The following is a 14,840-nucleotide window of genomic DNA, read 5'->3' as shown; positions in this document are numbered from 1 at the left end:
AAGGAATGTGTTGTCTCTTTTAAAGTGTAAGTGCTGGCTCAGGCCCTTTGGACAGCTACGACAGAGCCTGGCCAGCCCTTGTACACATACATCTTCTGGGATCATGGGTTAGCCTGGGAGGTGCTTGCTGGGTGTGATTGCTGGGAAGAGGTGTGGAGTGGAGATCAACGGGGAACTTATACCTCCATGGGGCAGAAACTGCAAGCAGAGGCAGGAAGAGAAAAGCACAGTGCCTGCAGGCCAACGTGAAGCTTGTTTGGATTCATATTCACTGTGTTTTATAACAGGTAGACTTATCTCACAGGTATTTTAACTGTAAGTTTATTATTTCCATGTGATTTTGGGAAAGGAAATTTCAGAATTTTAACTCACCCGCAATTGTTGGCATGGCCTTACTGCTTTCCTGACCCACAGCTTCTGGGATGACATTTACGCCTAAGCTTTTAAAAACATATTGTCACTGGGTACCTAAACAACACAGCTGAGGGCTGCCTTTAGAGAAGCTAAGCACCAGTCACTCCTACTGACTTCAGACTGAAAGGCCAGAATAAAACGGACTTTTCGTAGGTACTTTGTCTGCCAAAGACTGGACTGACAATGGGTGGACAGCTCCGAAGATTTAAGTTGTCATCGTGTTGTGCCTCAGTTTCCCCAGTTGTAAAAGGATGGTGAGACATAAAGAATTTAAAGTTCCATGAAGATCTGAGACCTGCACCCAAGAAACTCTGTTTGCTGCAAGTATGAAATATCTTCAGTGACATGCATTTGTCTTCTGTAGGTGTTTGCCTTAACACTTCATTGATCTGTTTCAGAGACCATGCTAGTCCGTGTATTTCAGGGAGGTGACAGATCCAGTGTAATCCTGAGCCTTCTGTGGAAAGGGGCCACAGAATCAGGTCCCAAAAATACACTGCAAATATGGGCATCTAAACCCAGCCAGTCTACAGATCTAACTGTCTAGATTGAGGGGGGAAATGATTGCTGGGCTGTTATAGTTCCTTACCTCTGCCTGACCAGAAGTGGAAGTAGACAAAGTTCCTCCTGCCTGCTTTATGGGTGAAATTCACCCCAGAGCAGCAGACTGCAATTGATACTGATACACCAGGATCTTCCTGAGCCCTGAAACCAGTTCCCAAAGGTGCAGCACTGCTGCCTTGGAACCCTTGCACACACATGTATTTTTAGACCACCAAGGTTTTCAGGAGGATGGTGGGGAAAATGAGATTACCAGAAGGGCCAGCGCCCTCATCATCTCTCACCAGTGCCAAGCTATTCTGACTTCGGGCCAAGCAGCAGCCTCTCAAACCAGACCTGCTGGCAAGGAGTCCCCCGCCCACCCCAGGGGCTTCTCCCTCCTCCCCCAGACTGACTCTAACTCCTGTGCAGATGCAGATGGCTGTGACTCACAAGGCTGGCGTGAAGTGTTGCTTGGGGCTGTCATCATGGGGGCTGCAAAGGTGGAAAGCAGAACAGCGCTTGGCCTGGGCAGTGTGTCTGCACTGCGAAACAAAGGCACAGCCACAGCATAGTGCATGTTTCCTTTAATCTAAGTAATGCATAGTAGTGATGAAATCAGCTTTGCCTCTGCAGGCAGCTACAAGTTGAGCAGGTATCACAGGTCCCCAGGAGGCACATCTTTAGGTAGCTGGACACTGACAACAACTACTCAGCATCAGCAGTCTGACTGTTGCCTTGACAACATTAAAGCTAGTTCAGATGTGTGGGTGGGGGAAGGAATGCTGCCTGGAGTGTGGGACATAGTCTGCTCCCAGCATGAAACAGGTCCCAAAAAATGCAAAGCCTTGGGACACGAGTCATGTCCTTGAAATCCTCTGCTCCTTCCTGTGGAATGGCTTTGCCACAGGTTTAAGTTCCCCAATGGTCTCATGCTGTGACAAGGGTGCAAAACACCAAGGGGCACGTGAAGTGGTTATGCCACGAACTCTTCTGGATGATCCTGGTGGTTTTTGGTGGCTGAGGACAGGAGCTGATGAACCAGGTCCTCCTTTTCAGGTTCCTCTGAACTCCTTCTACAGCCATGCCTGCATTTGTGCTATTTCGTGCACTGCTGTAGCCTTTCATGCTGTGAGAGTCTATGCCCATACTGCACAGGAGGCACCTGCACAGGGGTTGCCTTACCCCAGGGAGGGAGTGAGAAGCTCTGTGGTTGCTCTGACTTACAGCTACTTCGTGGGTTTCTCTGGGAACCACAGAAAACCACCAACACCCTCAGTGCTGCTGAAATCCCACTGGCACCCTCCATCCACAAACTGCCCTCACCAGAACTGGGCCTTAGGGTCTTACAGATTTCTGGAACGAAAGATGGGAGAAAGTCCCACTTTCTCAGCCACAGGCAGGTTCCCAGTGGCCCGGCACTGGACAGTGAGGAAGGCTGAAGAGAAAGTGGGAATATTCTCCCTATTTCTCCCCCGTTCGTGTCTTATTTTCTGGGCCCTCTTAAGAACCACCGAGGTTTGGGATGTTGACTTGCCTGTTCCTTCTGCTGCAGGTTCCTATTGAACTGGAATGTATTGTTGGCATGAACAGGACAGCACCACAGGAAATTCCAGGCTTCTTCAATCTCTGCTTTCTCAGCAATGTAAGAAGCACTGTTCCCCTTTTCCTTTCTTTCTAGTTTTACCTTCTCCCTAAAAGAGAAGCAAAGATGTCAGATGGTTATAAGGAAGAGTGTGTGGATGACACTGACCCCATGCAGTTCCTGGCTCCTCCTGACATTCTGCTGGGAGAAAGATGAGAAAGGGTTTTTTCCTTGCTGTGGAGATCCTATCTGAAAAGGATGACAAAGTTCTGGTGAAGATGGTAACCAACCAGCCAAGCTCTACATTATGGGTTCAACAGGAAAGCCGTAGCCTACTGCCCCCAGAGGTGCAACCACATCTGAGTCCAGACCTATTTTGCTCTGTGGGTCAGTGGATTTGTGGGATGCCTTTCCTGAGGCCACCAGCCAGGGGCCGTGGTAGCTAGAAGACCTGAAGTGGGAGCATGTCCAAGAGAGTCTCTTCCTGTGTGGTCCATGGAGACCTATCTGGGATAAGACCACCTTCTTCCTGTTCCCCAACACTGCAGACCATGATGGTGAAGACGGTGGATGACAAACCCGTCCAAATTCAACCAGATTGATGACATGGCAAACATAACCTCCCTGAACAAGGCCAGCGTCCCGGACAATCTATGTCAGCACTACACCCACATGAGTATCTATGATTTGAAAAGGCAGAGGGGAACGGCCAAGCAGCATGGGGTAATGGCAGGACAGGAACCAGTCCTCACTCAGAGGGCCAGTCTGTGCTGCTGGAAATTGTGTGTCTGCGTGACTTAAACCTTCCAGTGTCAGCTCATGTCCAAGCCCCTTTTCCCTGCCTGTCTTAGCATCAGGACATTTGAGTTCTCAGCTTTACTCTGCCCTGTTTTCAAATGAATTCTCTGCATTTCTTTTTTCCCATTCATAAAACAGAGGGTGATATTGATCTGTGGCTGCAATGAATCTACCCTCACACAGAGCTCTGGGGGCTTGCAGGTGGTCTGGAAACTGAAATAAATAGCAGTGGGAGGAATAATCACAGTGTTTACAAAGAGCATGGAGGTTCTTTAGAGAACAGTGCTGTAGAGCAGCCTCAGGGATCCTCGGCCAGGTGGGATTTCCCTGCACTTTATTTCCTGCCACCTGCAAAACCGAGACATAGTAAGAAGTGTTTTATCTGGGTAAAACATTGTGAACAGCAAGTTATCCAAATAATAAAAGAGACATAAACATCAATAATCAGGGAGGGAGACCTGGTCTTTTTTCTCCTGATAGCAATGAAGTATGTTGTTTAGTATCAAATAGAAAGAAGCCCTCCATGCTAACGGCTGCTTCAGCATGCAGAGGCATTGCAGCTTCTGGCTGATCACAGTGGTTTCTTCCTTTCCCTTTCCCCTTCCCCTTCCCCTTTCTCTTTCTCTCCTTTTTTTTTTTTTTCTTTTTCCTCTCCCCTCTGACTCTGCTATGGGGATCAGTAAAACAATTCAGAATTTAAAGACATAAATAGCAACTACATTTGGCCTTGCAGCAAAAATTCTGTTATTCTAGCCTCATGGGATTCCTTCAGTGGCTTCCTATTTCTCCTTCCAGCTTCCTCACCACCAAAGCTCCGGCTTGTCATGTCCCAGCTTGTACCTCTGCGCCTGTTTCCTCCTTCACAACTTCTCCCCGAGGCTGTCCCTACCCTACACGCATCCCTAGCCTGTCTTATGCTGCCCTCTATCCTTGGAATAACCTTCTTCTTCCTACAAACAATAAACCTCACTCCTCTTTCCTAACTTTCTGCCTGCAGATCCCAGCATTGTCCTACCATTCCCCTCAATCCTGGCACATCCCAGTAACTCTTTTCTGGAAGACTGAAGTACTAAGCACTGAAAACTGCATTACACTTTGCATTTGGTGTTGCTTCTTGGAATTGGGGAGATTAGCCAGACTCCTGCCTGCCCCAAATCCACAAGGCTGGACCTCTGTGGAGAGCCTTCAGTAAGGCTGAACCTGAAAAGGAATTACTGGTCACAGCAGTAATTCAGCTTTCTGTGGGAGCTGACTGACAAAAAATGTATTTCACAGGTTGCTTTGGATGGTGAGGAGTAGGTGTGTGCAAAGCCTAAGTCTTCAGTGTTGAGCATCCTGCTGATGCTGACTTTTATCTTCTTTTTGTAGGAATTCCTGGACGATCAAATCATCCAGGTGAATCCGTTCTGGAGATTCCTGAGAATGCTGAAATTATGAGGAAGAAAAATTCCTGCCATTTTGGAAGTACTAGCCCTTCACTAATAGGTCACTGGTAGGTCATACAAAGATGTTCCCTCAGAAGAAATAAAAATTAAAATAATTTTTAAATGCTTCCCCAAGCACTACAGTTAGTTTATATTTACTAACATTTCACATGAACCATTATTGGTTCCCATTTTCTTGAACTGTTTGTCAGTCGATTTTGCTTTGACTTCATATTTTTGTATGTCAAAAGAAAAAATAGTTTTGATCAACCCCAAATCAACGCCCTTTCAACTGTTTACTTCTGCAAAGATTCAAAATGCTTTTATTTTTTGCAGATTATTTTTAATTTTGAAATTGTCAGTGAAAATGTGAAACATTGGGGTTTTCAACTGAAGTCTCATTCCTCTGTTTCTGTGTGCTACATACTTCTGCCATATGCTGCAGAGAAAGGAGGATTTCTTTAAGCTCTAATACAGAATCCAAGAAGAAAGAGGTTTTTTATAGATCTGATCTTTGAAAAGATTAAATTTCCTTTCACTAACTTGCAAATTTGCCCCTACAGGCAATGGTGTCTGTCCCTGATGAACGCTCAGAACCTCTCAGCTAGTTTCTGTTTTCCTACAGATATTGCATTCTTGATTAACAGACTCGTCTTTTATTTTCTCATCTAGGGCAAATTTATCTGAATACACTTTGGTAGCACAGGCAAGCTGGCTGGGGCTAACACTGAGAGCTGTAAGTAACTACATAATTCTTTCTATTAATTTTGCTTTGGATTTTTTCTTCTGTTGAATGGACCCTCTTCTGATTACTTCAGATGTGCAAATCTGAAAGGAATTCTGTTAACCTGAGGGATCTGCATTGCTGTAAATGAAACCAAAATCTGCCCCTACTTCCACAGTGAAGTTACATGCTTTAGATGATGACAAATTTATTTCTTCTTTCTTTAGTTGCCTATGAGACTCTGTGTGAACACATAAAAGACACGTCTCCCCCAAAAGCTGTACACTTTTCATTCTACAATTATATTGCAGCCATTACTCACGTTCATCAGTACAACACTATAATTGTCTTGCAACCAAGACCCTAAAAATAGCTATCCAGGGAAGGTGCATTGTTCTTTGTTCGCACACGTGCATCCAAGACTAAATTGAGAACCACAAATCCCAGCTCTCAAGACCCCACCATGTTTCCTGACTAAAGCCCTTTAGCATACAGAAAAAGGAGAGAGGAAACATATGGACTGGTTATTCTTTAATGTGGGATTGTCTGCATCCCTCCTACTTTCAACTCATCCCAGATTTGCATCACACCCAGAGACCATATGTTGGATTTGCCTCTCTGGACAGTGGGCCAAGGCAAGTTTCAGGTTGTTTACTGGCAGGTTGCAGCTTCTTCCAGCCTGGGCTAGAGAGCAAGGACATGGACAGACAACCACTGTGCAAGCGGCAGCACTGGCTCAAGGTCCTTCTGTGCCCTCACTGGAGCTCTGCTGGCAAAAGAGATTGTATGAGTGCTCCCTGAAGTCATCTGGACTAACTAAAATTGACAATAAAGGTGGTTTGAGTCAACCCAAATTTGTCTGAAGACCTCACATGATGCCGTTCACCAGCAAAGCTATATGGTCAAAAGACTTCAGCTGAGAGGCAAGAATGAAAAATGCCCAGCCAGGACTGCCAGCAAGAACTGGTGATTTAGTACAGCTGAATGAATTGATACAGTGAGGTCTAAAGGAGGATGTGTTTTGTGGAGATCAGAAGCCAAAGTCAGCATGTTAGTGCCTGACAGAAGGTATGGACAGAGTGATCACAAGGTTCAAAATATCTTTTCCAGAGCTCTTCTCAGAAAGAAAGGGCAATACAAGGACATGTTTCACAGGTCAATCTTACAAACCATGCACTGGCAATTCAGAGGATGCTTAGAAGTAGGATGAGTTAGTCTGGAGATCAGTTCCTGAACCCACCACTGACATAACTGGACAAGTGATGGTATTTTTTGCCTCCATGTCACTAGCTGCAAAAACTTATGCCAGTGGGAATGTAATGAAGCTTAAAAGCATGCTCTGAAAGCATCACTGACAGATACTATGGTTCTTGCTTCACTCACAGGACTTCCAAAGGACATTGGTGAAATGCCGGTTTCACTGATATCAAAACCAAAATTCTCACTGACATCCATAGGTCCATGATTTTTCAATCTCTGTCTGCTACCTACACCTAGATGTGTTTCCTTTTGTTTCTTCTCTTCTAGAGAAGTCACGTGCCATTTCCCAGGAAGTGGCTAAGAAATATTATCATATTTTCCATCAGATTCTCTCCAAGAAGAAACTTGATCTTATTGGTATGGCACTTTGTGTGTGTTATTCACTCCCTTTAATGCACACATCCCTGCTCAATCCTCTGTTTCTAGAATAAGAAACCTACTCACCAGAACTGTACTTGGCTAGAGATTGAAATAGGCTCTCTGCAGTGGGGGTTTGTTACTAATTATCCAGGAAGAAGAGGATTGCAAGTGACTTTTCCTTAGGCAGGCCAGAGTGAGAAAAGAAAGCTGTCTTCCCTTATCTTGATCAATGCATGGTAAGGTCCCGCTTGATCTGGCAGGGCTGCCACTAAGGTGAAAATGATAATTTTCAAACTGAAGTGTTGAGCTGCTCCATGTCAATTGCTTACGGCTCCTCAGGACAGGAAAGACAGCCAGGACAAGTTTTTCAATATTGTTGAAAAGGTTTGGGTGTTCAATCCCACTTACTTTGATGCGGCTGCTATGTCAAAATCTCCTAGGTAGCCTAAGAAACTCATCCCACAAAAAGCTTTTTTCTTAAGTGATACACTCAAAACGTGTTCAGGAATTGAAACCTAGAAGAACCTTCAGTCTCCAGTCATGTTATGCCTTGATTGTACTGATGGCAATTGGTGTAATCACTTCTCAGTCTGTCTCTTGCTGCAGAAGCTGCTTCTTGAGCCCAATCCTAATCATTACTACTGGGTGCATGAAGGTGTGATCACAGCAGACAACATGGATGATGGGGAAGAGCCAGTTCTCACTAATGTAAGTCTGGAGAAACATCAGTGAAATTGAAAATACACCAAACAGGATGCTGCTGCCCCGGCCTAAGTTTCCCCTAGGAATAAAATTCAGCTTCTTCAACCTGAGGATAAATAAGCTACTGAAGAGAAGCTAGGGATAGCCTAAAGATTTGTTCAATTGTCTCTGAGCTGAAGCCTGAATGTAGAAGATCTGTTCCAGAGCAAATGAGCTTGACGTAGGAGTTTCTGGTTAACATTCAATGGCCTGGGGTTTGCAGGGCTTCAAGCAAGCTAGTTACAGGGTTTGTTTGAAGCCTGAAAACTGACAGATCTGAAAGCTGTGGCAGAGACCATGGGTTAAAACCTGCTCATCTCACATACATATGTAATCGCAAGGAGCAGCTTTGTCTGTTTTTGACAGACATTTTCCTTTTTACTATCATTTTGAAGAGTATCTGTTACTGAAAAGAGCTTATTGGGAATATCTGCTGGCTCCTGAGAATATTATTATAAGCAGGACTTGAGCTACACAGCGATCAAACAGTCTCCAGCTGCTGAACTTACAGTGCCCTTTCTAGCAGCTGTTGGCATTTTACAGCTTCCAGGATTTGTATGTTGCAAACAAGCCTTTTGTAGGCTTGAAAATCAGATATGATTTTCATAGCCACTAAGACAGGCAGTCCCAAATCATGGCTCACGAGTAAGACACTGTCTGCAAGATTCTCCAGCACGCTCAGTGTTGTGCGTTCTCCCTTCTCTGGGCATGCTGTGAGACCAAAGCACAATGTTCCCAGCAGAGCTACACTTCCTCCGTATCTGTGCTAGCTGAGATGTGGGATAATTGCTATAAGGGGATGTTGCTGCTCATGTCCTGCTGATTTTAAAAAGCACGGTGAAGAGTGGAATGAGCTGATATCCCAGATGATATGTTGCATTTTACTCATGGTATCAGAGACACTTAGAACAACTGCTGTCAAAGCACATGGTTCTTAGCTAGCGTAAATCGGTATACGAAAGAAAAGCAGAGTGCTGGTTTCCAGCAACATTAAGCTACTCTGTCCCATGCTAGTCTGAAGGGACCTGGCTGATCAGATTTCAATGGGCTGGAAAATTATTTTAGATGTTTAGCACTATGGGCTGGCTTCCAGCTTATGGTGCAGATTAAGAATTCCCTTGTGCGGGTCTGTATCTCTTCTGCCAGGTGGCCTTTGATGTCCTGGGCTCCAGTCCAGAAGAGAAGATCTGTGTTTACAAGCTGACTAGGGGTATCATGCACTTGGGCACTATGAAGTCAAAGCAGACGCCAAGAGAGGAGCAGGCAGAGGCAGACAACACGGAGGTAGGTTCTCAACCTACCTCACACTTGGTGACAGCAAACCACGACAAAGCCAACATGCTAAGGGCTCAGCCAGTTCGTTAAGATTGAAAAAGCTGCTAAAACCAGACTCTTGTTTCCAGAGAATATAAAATGACCTTAAACAACACACTGATTTTTTTTTTAAATGAACAGATGTGCTATTGAGAGTCAGAGCTTGCATTCACAGCTGCCACAGGGCAGCAGGCCTAGCCAGATGGTTGAGCTGTCAGCTAAGGACTTTATTCTTCTTTGTTGAACAGCCCTGCTTTGCAGGTGTTTTTGGAGCCATGGTGGAGCAAACAGGCACACACTTCCCAGAGCATATGGGAGCCCAGACACAGAGCAGTTGCTGCAACACCTTGTTTGAGGTGTGTATTATTTCCTCTGCTTCATCCAGCAAGCTCTGCTGAATGGTGTGTGTGTGAAGGGACAGAGCTGACAGACCTGCTTCCCTTCTGTCCTTCCCAGTGAGCTTCCAGCAGGAAGAGCTCACTGGAGAGCTTGCCTGCCCCTGAAAGCAGAGCCTGTAACCATTTTCCTGAGTATGCAGCAAGGGGCTGTCCCCACAATGAGTGATTTTCTTCCTGTTACTCAGATTAACATGTGAATCTTCCCTCCAATAGTAGCTGACAAAGTTACTCAGCTCATGGGCCTGAAGTCTGGAGAGCTCCAGAGGGGGCATCACCGGGCCCAGGGTGACAGCAGGGAACAAGCTGGGGCAGAACAGCCCTCTTAGCACTACAGTGCCAGAACCAGGGATTTGGCCAGCATATGTGTGCTCCCCAAGGCCATGGATGGCCATTGAAGGCTGCAATTATAACGACCATCTGGGCAAATCACCCAACTTCCTCAAGCCCAGGGGAGGCAAAGGGGAAGAAGCTCATTGAGCACCACGGTGCATTTCACTGGCACAACAAGTGCAGACCAGTGCTGTTTTTGCCATACCCATCTCTAACCCTGACTAAGCTGGAACATGCATTTAGCAAGGTCAGACATGAGGCCAAGACGTAGAGGCCAAGCCTTCTGCATGAACAGATCATGTTAAACTTCCATAGGTTTTAAGTACACCAACACTAGTGCAAATTAATGTGTCTCTGTTGCCTTAAAGAACTACTGCAGCCAGAGATTGGCTCTGCCACACAGAAATGTGCATCTCAGAAATCCTTTCCAGCAACAATTAATTGAAAACACTGATTGTGCAAACGTCTGACCAGTGACGCAACAGTTGAGCATTTTAATGTACAAAGAACAGCAAGGCTGTTTCAGGACTCTTCAACATGTTGCCACTGGCCTTGATTAAAAATATAATCCTTGTAGATATTCTGAAAAGGAACAAAACCCCCAAAACTCAAGCCAAGGCTTGTTCCTAGTAACACAAAGCTGCAAAGCTGTAGGAAAGCTACCCAAAAGGCACATCAGCCAAAGGATTAAATTGATTTTTGCTTCTGTTGCTTATGTGTTGCTGGAAGAGCCAGAGTCCTGCAGTTCGCTGCAGCTTGTCTAGCCTTTCCTGGTGTATGTGACTTGCCTCTCTGCTGTGTTGTCAAGCAGCCATGCTAATTCTTAGCAGCGGGAACACTCTTTAAGCATATTATCAAACTCCACCAGTTATTCATATACTCCACTGCACAGACATACTGACAGAACATGATCAGATCATGAATCACAGGCCCTTTGCTCTATCTTTTTTACACTCAGCAATTATTTCCTTTCTTTGCTACTAAGCAGGTTTTTGAAAGTGACATTTGATTGTGCCAAAATACGTTCTGATTCTGCTTGGTTATACCAGTCTATAAGCCACATTGTCCCCTCTGTCAGCGTATCAAAGTACGAACCTAAAAGGTAAAAATATAATCTCTCCACAACATCCTTTCCTTTGGCAGTCCTGCAGAATCATTTATTCAGGGCAAATGGGCTTTCCATGGTAAGGGGCCCCCATGAGTCCTGAGACTCTAGGGAGTGCATTAATGCTATTCCCATGCCAGCATTAACTCGCTTCCTTTCCCTGTACCCCCAGATGGATATCTCCCTCTCTCTACACAGGTTAACGATCAGAAATATGCTTTCTCACACACTGCAACTGGGCTATTCTCTCGTTGGATGTGAATTGGCCATGCCTTTTCTCCCCTCGTCCTTTCCAGGTGTGACACAGTATCACAAGCTGGCTACAGAAGACTGAGGATCCCCTGAATGAAGCAGTGGTGGGCTTGCTCCAGAAATCCCGCGTGCCCCTGCTCTGGGTCCTCTTTGAAGAGGAGAAGGCTGCACATAGAGTGAACATTATGTGGTACAATCAATACTGGCAGCTCAATGTGTTGGCAAGCAAATGTCATCAGTTCTGGTGCCCAGTGCTTCCCAATCATTCTTTTGTGGAAAGGATTAAGCCTGTCATTGTAACACTCTCTTCCTCCAGGTAACAGCCTGTGTCTGCTTCTGCACACTTCTATTCCGTGCTGAAAGACAATCTAGCTCTGTCCTTGAAAATTCTGCCCCTCCAGCACTAAGCGGGGCAGACGGTACACACTCTGTTCACTTTGCTCAGTGAAGACACTACCAAGCACTGCTGCAGAAACATGCTTGCACAGATGGAAGCGTGAGTGCAGTCCCAGCTTAACGACAAGCTACATAATCCCCTCCTGGCAGTCAGTGGCCTTCTGCTGCCCAGACAAATGTCAGATTTCTATCAACCAGAAAACTTCCTGCCTACTAGGATTATCATCAGCCCAGCCCAGGCCTCTGCAGTTGAAAGGTAAATAGGAAACAGTTTACAAAACTGCTTTTCAGATTTCAAGCTATCTAATAGACAGGGTCAGATCTTATTTCTACTTCCTGCATGTGCAACTCCATCTCAGCCTATGCTAAACTGGCAAAGCAGCACCAGCGTAAGAGAGGAGACTGACCTAGAGTGCAAAAAATTGTGTATGCCAACATATTGTGAATGCAGTTTCTCTTCTCTTCCGAGGACAATATTTACTTCTGGTTTGAGCAGAATGCAGGTAAAATGATGCATACTTTTATTTGGTTAGTAGTTTATGCAGACAGCACTGAACTGCGAACTTAAGTCAGTTAAGACAGATTTATGTTGGAGGCTACAGTATACTACTTTAGCGCGACTCCTTTTCAAGAGCATCTTGTTTTCTGTGCAACGATATTGATTTTAGCTGGTGGCAGCCAGAGGCAGTGAAGAGGGTCCTCTTTTGTGACTGTGTCCAACTTCTAGAGAGTAAGCAATCATCCACGCATTTGTATTTAAACTGCCGTCAATGCCTTTGTATTCCAGCAACAGGACAGTCTCCCTAGTTTATCTTCAACTCTGGCCAAGGCTGGCTAATGCCATTACTCTGATTTTACCAACACAGAACTGAAAGAGAGAAGGGTGGTGTTCAGTTACAGAAACTTTGGCATCTAGTGTCACTGGTGTCATTTAAAATGCCCTTGGGTATCTGGGACATCCACACAGGGTAAAAAGATACAACACAGGGCTTAGAAGAGACCTGTGCTCTTCTGGAGCAGTGGCTGGTGATGCATGGTCTCATCTAAAATGCCACTATGTTTAGGCAACTGAAACCCCTCTAACAGACTTGCAGGGTCATACGGGAAGGATATGGCAGAGCACAGAATTACATCCCAGCCTCTGGAGATGCAGGCCAGCACCCAGAGAATGTGGTATACCTTTCTGAGGCTGGTGTCACAGTACTTACATTAGCTGTCATGAGTGCTAGAAACAGGACAAGAAAGGTCTAAAGAAGCCTGTTAGTACTTTGGCTTGAAAGTCACAAATGAAGAGGGGAAATACGTTATGGGGAAAGTCCTGTGTTACTATTTCTATGGTATCCAAAGCTGAATGCCAGCTGATAAGTTATGGACGAGTTCAATCAATACAATCCTTTCAGACATCCTTGTTTGCTTCTATTATGCACCGCGCTGCCATTTCACCCACTGTTCACAGCCATGCAGGAGTTTTCACATAAGCCTTGATGAGGTTACTGTGTGCTGCCTGTCCTCTGTAGCGTGCTTCTGTCTCTAGCGACTGGTCCACCCAGCAAATAAAAGACAATTGCTGTTTTCAGTTCATGGAGCTATTTCTTTAGGCTTGGTGGTGGAGAGCAGGACTTTCATTGTTAACTCTTCGTATGACGGTAATCCCCAAAGGAATAGTTATATCACACTATAAGCCAGAATCACAAAACAACATTTACCTAAAATTGTTTCAGGTTCACTCCATGCCCAAGGTTGCTTCCATGCATGTAAGCTTGTTCCCCCTGGGCCACACAGGACCAGGCTCGCTTCCTGCCTTGCTGTGTGTGGGGTTTTTTTTGTTTGTTTCCAGCTGTGAAATGCAAATGACTTTATAAAACAAAAGGTTTTCTCTCTCCAGCCTTGGTAACTCCTGTTAGTTTTTTCACTCCATTCCTCTTTGTCTCATTCCAGGAGCAGATGATGACCGATTTGCACAGCACATCCCTGTATTTCATCCACGGCATTGTTCCAAATGAATCCAAACAGTCTCGTAAAGCAATCCTCAGGCAAAGCCACACAGTGCCTTCAGCACAAGCTGTGGCTGGCTGAACAGCAGATCTTTAATCAGGAATGAAAGAAGTTGGGTCATCACTTCACAGACTACCTTGTACCCCTTCAAGGGAATGTTAGTCTAAGAGATGCTTCCAAACACCAGGGCTAGAGACAGGATGTCTAATAAACCTCTCATTTCGTGACAGAAGCACAAAGAACTGGGAAATACATGGCCTGGAACTAGACAAATTGGCACCATTATTTATTAGACTGCATTACCTCCTGCAACCTTTTTTTTGCAGGATCAGCCATGGAAACAGTGAGTTGCAGAGGGGAAGAGCAACATAAGTTTTCACCTATGATATATAATAAAGAGGAAGGGCAAGTAATGGAGAACAGTGAACAGCAAACAAATTTGCTATAAATAGGCAGTTACTCATGTTGTTTGAATTCCAACACTATTACTGAATGCACATCTTCCATTTTCAGATAACAGAGGTACGCATCCTATGCAGTGATCCTGTCCAGGAGAAATCAGAGGGAGTGGGTATGAATGCCTACTTCTAATGCTTCTGCATCCCCCTCTCAGAACTTTCACTTTGCACAGACAGATAGAAATGTCCACGAGCTTCCTTACCACCAGTAGTTCAGTGCCATGCCCATGGGGCTAGGAAGCTAAACCAGAGAAGATCTTAAGCAGTGATTAGCCTTTCTGCACTACCGCTAACCGTAGCTCTTATATCATTATACCTGTCTTTCTCACTTTAGATACCAAAGCCTGAGTCCCAGCATAATCCCTCCAGGGTCTGTGAACAATAAGAAGGCATCAGAGTTGCTGCTTGGCTCTACTGACCTGGGGGAGAAAGAGTATATAACAAGGTACTGTTTACTCCTACCAAATTGAGCTAAATAAATTGATGGTAGTTATGACTCAGCATGCCTTTGGTGTAGATATAGCTGCAGAGTTAAGAGTTTCTACAGCAACCTGCTTCCTCATGCATATAATGTTCTCTCTTACACATGCTCCCAAAACTGACTTTTAATCAGACAGTACAGTTAATATAATGGAAATGAAGTGCACCTTAAGCTATGCAATAAATCTCACTTGCTCTTTACTATTCCTTAGTCAGGCAAAAATCCTACTAACTGATCATTTATCCAATTTAAGACTGGAAAGGAA

At 45.0% G+C, this 14,840-nt stretch overlaps 1 protein-coding gene across 8 annotated transcripts in view; it reads right to left on the bottom strand.

Moving 5' to 3' along the window:
* Positions 1-14,840, bottom strand: part of KPNA7 (karyopherin subunit alpha 7) — a 56,814-nt gene that overhangs the window by 17,868 nt on the left and 24,106 nt on the right. For 3 of the 8 annotated variants that reach the window (XR_012837941.1, XR_012837940.1, XR_012837943.1), the window contains one exon: positions 2,492-2,648. The exons of 4 other annotated variants lie outside the window; for them this stretch is intronic. The gene's annotated coding sequence lies outside the window, so the exon portion shown is untranslated. The remainder of the gene's footprint in view (positions 1-2,491; positions 2,649-14,840) is intronic. One more of the 8 variants, XR_012837942.1, reaches the window with a different exon arrangement.

Source organism: Balearica regulorum, chromosome 15 (assembly GCF_011004875.1).
Source record: "Balearica regulorum gibbericeps isolate bBalReg1 chromosome 15, bBalReg1.pri, whole genome shotgun sequence".
In the NCBI taxonomy this organism is placed as follows: domain Eukaryota; kingdom Metazoa; phylum Chordata; class Aves; order Gruiformes; family Gruidae; genus Balearica; species Balearica regulorum.
The sequence above is the reverse complement of the archived record's forward strand: the minus strand, read 5'-3'. Positions and strand labels throughout refer to the sequence as shown.